Source organism: Rana temporaria, chromosome 2 (genome assembly GCF_905171775.1).
Source record: "Rana temporaria chromosome 2, aRanTem1.1, whole genome shotgun sequence".
NCBI classification, from domain to species: domain Eukaryota; kingdom Metazoa; phylum Chordata; class Amphibia; order Anura; family Ranidae; genus Rana; species Rana temporaria.
The window spans coordinates 451,417,953-451,425,045 of record NC_053490.1 but is presented as its reverse complement, the minus strand read 5'-3'; the positions used below and the strand labels follow the sequence as shown (position 1 = coordinate 451,425,045).

Here is a 7,093-nt window from a genome sequence, read left to right as displayed (position 1 = left end):
CAACAATGCACTAGCTTAAAGGAACCTATTTAGAAAATAAAAAACAAACCTTTACAACCCCTTTAAGACAATGCAAAGAACAATGACAATGTGCATTAACTCACAAGGATGTAAAATAACCCCCCTCTATATTAAAGCAGGAGTTCACCCGAAAAAAATGTTTTAACATTCGATTGGGCCTAATTACGGGAAGCAGAATCGGGTGTTTTGATTAAAATAAATGCACTGCTTACCTTTTTTGAGATAGATGTTCTCCCCCTGCTTCCGGGTATGGTCTTCGGGACTGGGCGTCCCTATTTGATTGACAGCCTTCCGACGGTCGCATACAACGCGTCACGAGTTGCCGAACGTCGGTGCGGCGCTATACGGCGCCTGCGCCCTGACGTTCGGCTACTTTCGGAAACTGGTGACGCGGTGTATGAGATGGTCGGAAGGCTGTCAATCAAATAGGGATGCCCAGTCCCGCAGCCCATACCCGGAAGCGGCGGGAGAACATCTATCTCAAAAAAGGTAAGTACTGCATTGATTTTAATCAAAACACCCGATTTTGCTTCCCGTAATTAGGCCAAACCTGATGTTAAAAATTGCTTTTTTGGGTGAACCTCCACTTTAAGAAATGCTAGTTCTGTTAATCGTAGAAACGAGTGGGCACATATCTTGCTATTGAAAAATCTTTTCATGACATTTGAAAGAGAAGTCACAGAAAAGTGCCAGAATTCTGTACTACTGCCTGATAATATGATTAATACCTTCCCAGAGAATATGAAAATAATTAAAAAGACATCTCTTGAATGTCTACAGTATATTTGTGGTGGGGGGATATTTTTTCAAAGGCTTGCTTTCATATTTTATCAGTAAATACAAATAAAAATGCAGACTTTGGATGAGAAGCTTTTATTATGGGACCTAGTGGTACACATCTTCCCTTTTATACATTACCTGAATAGGTTGGACATAATATGACATAAGCCCCAGCTAATTGGGTAAGCCCTTATGGCTTGACTTTGCTTAAACCATTGGATGAATCTATAGGCAGCCCATAGAATAATTTAAATCTGGTAAAGGCATGTGTAGTACTGTGTACGTCTGGTTTGAGGAAAGAATGGCAAACATCCCTACCTTGAACATCATCACTGTTTTTAGACTACCATAATGAATAAGGCCTGTTAATTTCACAATTGGATTTGTCTTCAGAATATAAAATGTATACTTACAGACCATTGTTTGCAGCTGTAATGTAGGCAAGCGGTTCTCAACCCTGCCCTCAAGTACCCCCAACAGGCCATGTTTGCAGGTTTTCCTTCTCCAGGTGTTTTAAATCAGAGTCAATGGCTTGGTGTTTTGAACAGCTATTTTATCTAAGAGAGATTCCCAAAACATGGCCTACAGGGGGTACTTTAGGACAGGGTTGAGAACCACTGATGTAGGCTCTATATGTAGCTATAGAATTGTAGCACTACCCCCAGAGGAGCTGCTGGATTGTTTTGGGTGGCACATTTACCTCGTGGCTCTTCCAAATTTCTAGGGGTGAATGGTGCATATAGCAGTAGTAAAGGAATGTCCGCAACAAGTGTCTTTTCTGTGCTCTTTATTACCCAGCCAGGTAAAAACAATGAACCGGTGATGAAAGGATAGAGTTTGGAAGAAGAAGGAGAACAGCATATTCAGGCGTAGTATTTGGAACAGTCCTGCTCCTATACGTAACACTTTCCGTACCACTCCTACCTGAGTGGGCTTAGCCTACCCGGACAGGCCTCTCTCACTGACCTGGCAGCCGAAGTATTACTCAAACCTTTCGAGGAAAAGTCTCTGCCACAGACCCTCCTTGGAATGAACTTGGATTTGAGGAAAAGTCTCTGCCACAGACCCTCCTGGAATGGACTTCAGGGAGAGCCTCTGCCACAGGCCCTCTCTGATTGCAAATACGGAGGCAATCCTCCTCGAAAGAATTACGCCTGTATCTCCTTCTTAACGTCGCCCGGTACCGACTGACAGGTGATCAATCCTTCAATGTCCAGGTACCTTGATCCCCGGTGGTTTGCCGAAAACCCTTTTGGACCGCCCGCCTCTCATTGGCGCTCCTCAGATGGACTCCGCAATGAACAGCTATACCGCTTGGGAACTTCAAAAGTGGGAACCCAGTCGAGCACTGGGTCCCCGCCGCTGCTCAAATGTTCCGGACCAACATGGTCCAGGAACACAGCGTGGCACGAGCGCCCCGGCCAGATAGGCCATAATGCCGGGGCACCGTGATGTGGTCATCCTAAAGGTGGGTGCCACACTGGAAGAAGAAGACCCAGACTCAATGGCGTCTGTACCATAAGTACCCTCTCCCAGCATGCCCAGCGAGGACACTTCCTCCTGATTGGCTGCTGGAAATGAACACCCAAGTCTCGACCCCGCTGCTGCCACCTGTCGCCCTGGGGTGGGATAGCACCCCAGTAACAACAGAATGAGCCCACAGCACAGCCAATCTGAAACATTCTAATTGGGATCAGAGTCATGATAATACTCTGATTGCCCTCTAAATTTCAATAGCACCGGTACTTGAAAGTAACCAGGCGCTACAGAATATTTTACATTTCGTGGCTACTGTATTGGTTACATCTATCTCTGACCCATAAATGGGTTTAGAGGATTAATACTTGAAAATAAGGGGCCTTAAGTGGGCCAAGAAAACATTGCTTACACCACTACATCACCACCATCCACAGGCTGAAGCACTGACACAGTGACAAAAGCATAAATCAAGATTTCTCAATCCAAGCATTGTTTTTTTCATTCTTTGGTTGTCAATTTTTAGTGATTCTGCGCGTGCTTTGGCCGTATGTTCATGTTTCTGGCTGACAGTCCAGTCCTGCTGTAGACCCTCATTCTCTTGCACCTCTTTGTTAGTATATGTGTCCATGCACACATAGGTGTTTACAGGCTGAAAAAAAAACATCACCAGCATGATCATGAGAGGAGCTTTTGTGCAGAAAAAAATCTTTATGCAAGTAAATGCATTAGCGCTTGAGCATTTATTCATTACAATGGCCAATAGAATCCCTAAGGCCGCATTCACACTGTAACGCGGCGTATTTCAGCATATTTTGCCGCTACAAATTGCGGCGTATTTAATCCGCGATTTGCCGCGACAAAACGGGTCTTTTTTTTTTTTTACAACACATTGTTGTCTATGGCCGAACGCCAATGCCGCCTGAAAAAAAGGGTCCGGGACTTTTTTTCAGGCGGCAGACGTACGGCGTTTCGGCGTTCGGCGTGAGATGTGAACCATCTCCATAGACACTAATGTGAAATCTCCCCTCTAGCGGCACGAGCGTCGGGCGTCTGGCGTTAAAAACGCCTAGATGTGAATGGAGCCTAAATATTCAAATGCTTGATGCATCTAAATGTCTGCTCTTTTTCATGGGCATTCATTGTCTAACTTCCAAATTCTTATTCCATTTACACATTTTTTTAACAATAAATATTGAATATAAGATATCTGTATCTATAAGATGCATAAAAAAACTATATCTATATGCTATATTTATATAAAATTTTTTAGAGATTGATACAATATAGTGTTATATTAATCCCATATATTATACATACTGTAACTGATATGTGTGCTTTTTTACTGAGTCAGATTTTTTATGTTATGAAATACTTTTTTTTTTTTACTTGTTACTTGAAAATAAATAAAAATGTATTGAAAAAGAAAAAGCATTTATTTGACCTGTTATAGACCAATAATGGATTTGTCCTGCAAGCTCTAGAGTCCTGGAATGCGGCCAAGGTTCACCTACAGTCCTTAGGTACTTGCTGTGGGATCCCAGTAGTGACTATAATGGCAGCATCTACCCACCTGTCAATAAATTTTTATATTTCTCCTTTAACGTGGAGATCTCTCCCATGTAGCCAGCCAGGGGCAGCCCGTCCATTGAGGGCGCATGGGTGCCACCTCCCCCTATCCATGGCTGCCGCCACCCCCTATCTATCCATGTGTCCGGACCCTTTTAGGACGCCAGACCATGGATTTCAATGCAAGGCTTCATAATAGGGTGGGCTCCAGACACAGAACACTGCTCTACGAGCCCACCCAGGTGTGTGAGAATAGCAAATTAATATTCCCTATTCTTACACTGAATTGCCTCTCCGCCAATCAGGAAGCGTGGGTCTAAGACACATATCCTGATTGGCAGCAAATAAAAGTGTTCTGATTGGCCGCTGAGGAGGAGGGAGGAGGTGGAAGCCTCCGAGCAGGGGAAGGAGAAGCTGCTTGTGATGACCGAGGAGGAGAGCAGGGGAAGCCGTCTGTAATTGCCCATCATGGATGCAGTGCATGTACCAACCAACCAACTCGACCCCGACGACCCCCAAAAAAGATTACCACCAGCCACCACTGTAGCCAGCTTTTATCAGTATGAACTAGTTGATCACCTTTCCATTGCGAAACATATCTTTTCCATTTCCAGACAATACCTTTGGGCATTACCTCCCCCAATTAAACAATATCATTGCACATGGTCTACCTTGAGTTTTTTCCACTGAAAGTCTATACATAGATCAGAAATTTTTTGCTGGGAGCATTGTTCTTGCCTGGCTTGTTGCACAAAACTAAGTTCAAATGAAGGTTTATAAACCCTTGTGTATATAGCCTAAAGGGTATTGTATCTAAACATACAGTGTAATAATTTTATATCTTACAAATAATATTGTAACCAAGAATTTGTGACTGGTGGCAGAAGGGTGTAATTTACCTTATGCAACAATATATCTTCTACAACCACATTTCAACAACATTGTAAAAAAAAATGAGGTAAATGCAAGAAGCCACAGATCAGAATGTATGAATATATGTACTGATCAGAATAATGCTTATATGCTTACATAATATAATATAAAATATATATTATATAATGCTTATATAAAAAAGCAGCAACAAGTCAGAATCTGTAAACTAATTTAACTACAGAAAACTGAAAATACTAAAATGTACCATTTGAAGGAATTATAATTTGTGGTGTTTTCTCTAATGTCTTGAATTTTTCATGCTTTTTCATCTATAGTTTGATGATTGCATTTGCTTTTCATATAGAGATTTGCAGATTTCTATTTGTGACACCTTTCACTCTAATTAACAACTGCTAAGGTCTCAACAAAGTAGAGATTTTGTTATTTTTAGTGAGTTAAACCTGAGGGGAAGATTTGCACTGAGAAATAGGAATGGTAAGGCAATGCCACAGTATAGTACCAAAAGGCCACTGCATTGTAGTGACACACGTGGGTAGATCAAGGCAACAAAGAATATTTAATTTTTTTATTTATGTTATAGCTATTGCTATACATTTGCAATGTATACTTATTACTACAGATGGTAGAGATAGAAATTATGTAGCATAAACTGCTGGAAAAACCTAAATGCATTTGTGCCAGTGTAAACAATTCTTCATGCACTGCTACATGATAAATTACCTGTTATTAAAGTGACAAAAAGATTAATGAAAATTAAAATTCTGATCTGAAAAGGTAACATTTAATATAGTCTGAGTGGATTGATTTGGACATTTGGATATACACCCATATGTAAGGGCAAGGGCAGGCATGCCAGAGATTATATTTTACATGTGATGTCAGCTATCCTTACCTGATAAACAAGATCTCAACTCCTGATAGATGTGTGTAGTTTGGAATAGGAGCCATGTGCCACGCTCCTACTAGCAGAACAAGTAATTACTGTGGGAAAATAAATACGATTAACTAAATGTTACTAACAGAGCAACAAACATCTGCAAGAACTCCATATGCAGTTCCAATCTTTTTTACTAATCTCTAATTTTAAACACCTGCACTAATACCAATAAATATGGCATTAGTAATATATTGATCTGCTGGAAGCTGCTAACACACCCCTGTGTAATCACTGAAACCACAGAATTAAATACATATATAGAATATAGTATAGTGCTCTTCCTATATAAAAAAAACACGTATTAACATAAAAAGATCTAATAAGGCAGTGTTAAAAACATAAATTGTTATGGTGACAATATAAAAAAAAGTCATGTAAACCAGTACAAAAGTGACATAACAATAAAATTAAATCAATAACACATAGGGGTTTATTTTCTAAAGCTGGAGAGTGCAAAATCAGGCTCACTCCTGTGTCCATTTCACCACCCATGAAATAAATTCAGTTTTTAAATAAATAGTTCAAATGATGTGCTTCTAATTAATAACAGAGATCCAATAATCCACACGGTGTGCCACTCAGAATAAAAAGTCCAATGGTGCTCCAGAAAGAAAAGTGAGAAGAATCCTTAGCACACCCCCTGGACAGCATAAACTCACCAAAACATAGATATAATGGGCTCAATCAGGTTATCTTCCTTCACTCCTCTGGTCCCACCAAGCTCCACTTATAGGATAAAAGGGAAAAACAGAAAATAACTAATCATGTAAAATGATCAAATTATTTATTAAAATGCTTTTAAAACATGCTTAAATAATGTACTTACATTTATTGTGCCCTTAGACCAGGGGTGTCAAACTGGCGGCCCTCCAGCTGTTCCGAAACTACAAGTCCCATCATGCCTCTGCCTGTGGGAGTCATGCTTGTAACTGTTAGCCTTGCAAAGACTCATGGGACTTGTAGTTTTGCAACAGCTGGAGGGCCGCCAGTTTGACACCCCTGCCTTAGACTGTCAGAACTAACACTCAGGCCCCGTACACACGACCGAGAAACTCGACGGGCGAAACACATCGTTTTCCCCGTCGAGTTCCTTGTTCGGCTGTCAAAAAACTCGTCGAGCCAAATTTTCCCCTTGCCCAACGAGGAAATAGAGAACATGCTCTCTTTTTGGCTCAACGAGTTTCCCGACGGGTTTCTCTGCGAAAAGTGTACACACGACCGGTTTCCTCGGCAGAATACGTCTCCTATCGAGTTTCTTGCTGGATTCTGCCAAGAAAACCGGTCGTGTGTACGGGGCCTCACTGTTCAGTAGTATAAAGGAATCATAGCCCCTCCGCCTGCCTTTCGAGATGGCTTGCATTCCACAGGGTACTTTCAGAATGCGAGATACCAGAAGTGAAGTCAAGGCTGTTTGGC

At 41.4% G+C, this 7,093-nt stretch overlaps 1 long non-coding RNA gene across 1 annotated transcript; it reads right to left on the bottom strand.

Moving 5' to 3' along the window:
• Positions 1 to 2,329: 2,329 nt before the first annotated feature.
• LOC120928676 lies at positions 2,330 to 6,405 on the bottom strand. Its single transcript, XR_005747296.1, has 3 exons — positions 6,337 to 6,405; positions 5,633 to 5,721; positions 2,330 to 2,929 (listed from the first exon to the last, which is right to left on the bottom strand). It is a non-coding gene; the product is annotated as an uncharacterized LOC120928676 (long non-coding RNA).
• Positions 6,406 to 7,093: the final 688 nt, after the last annotated feature.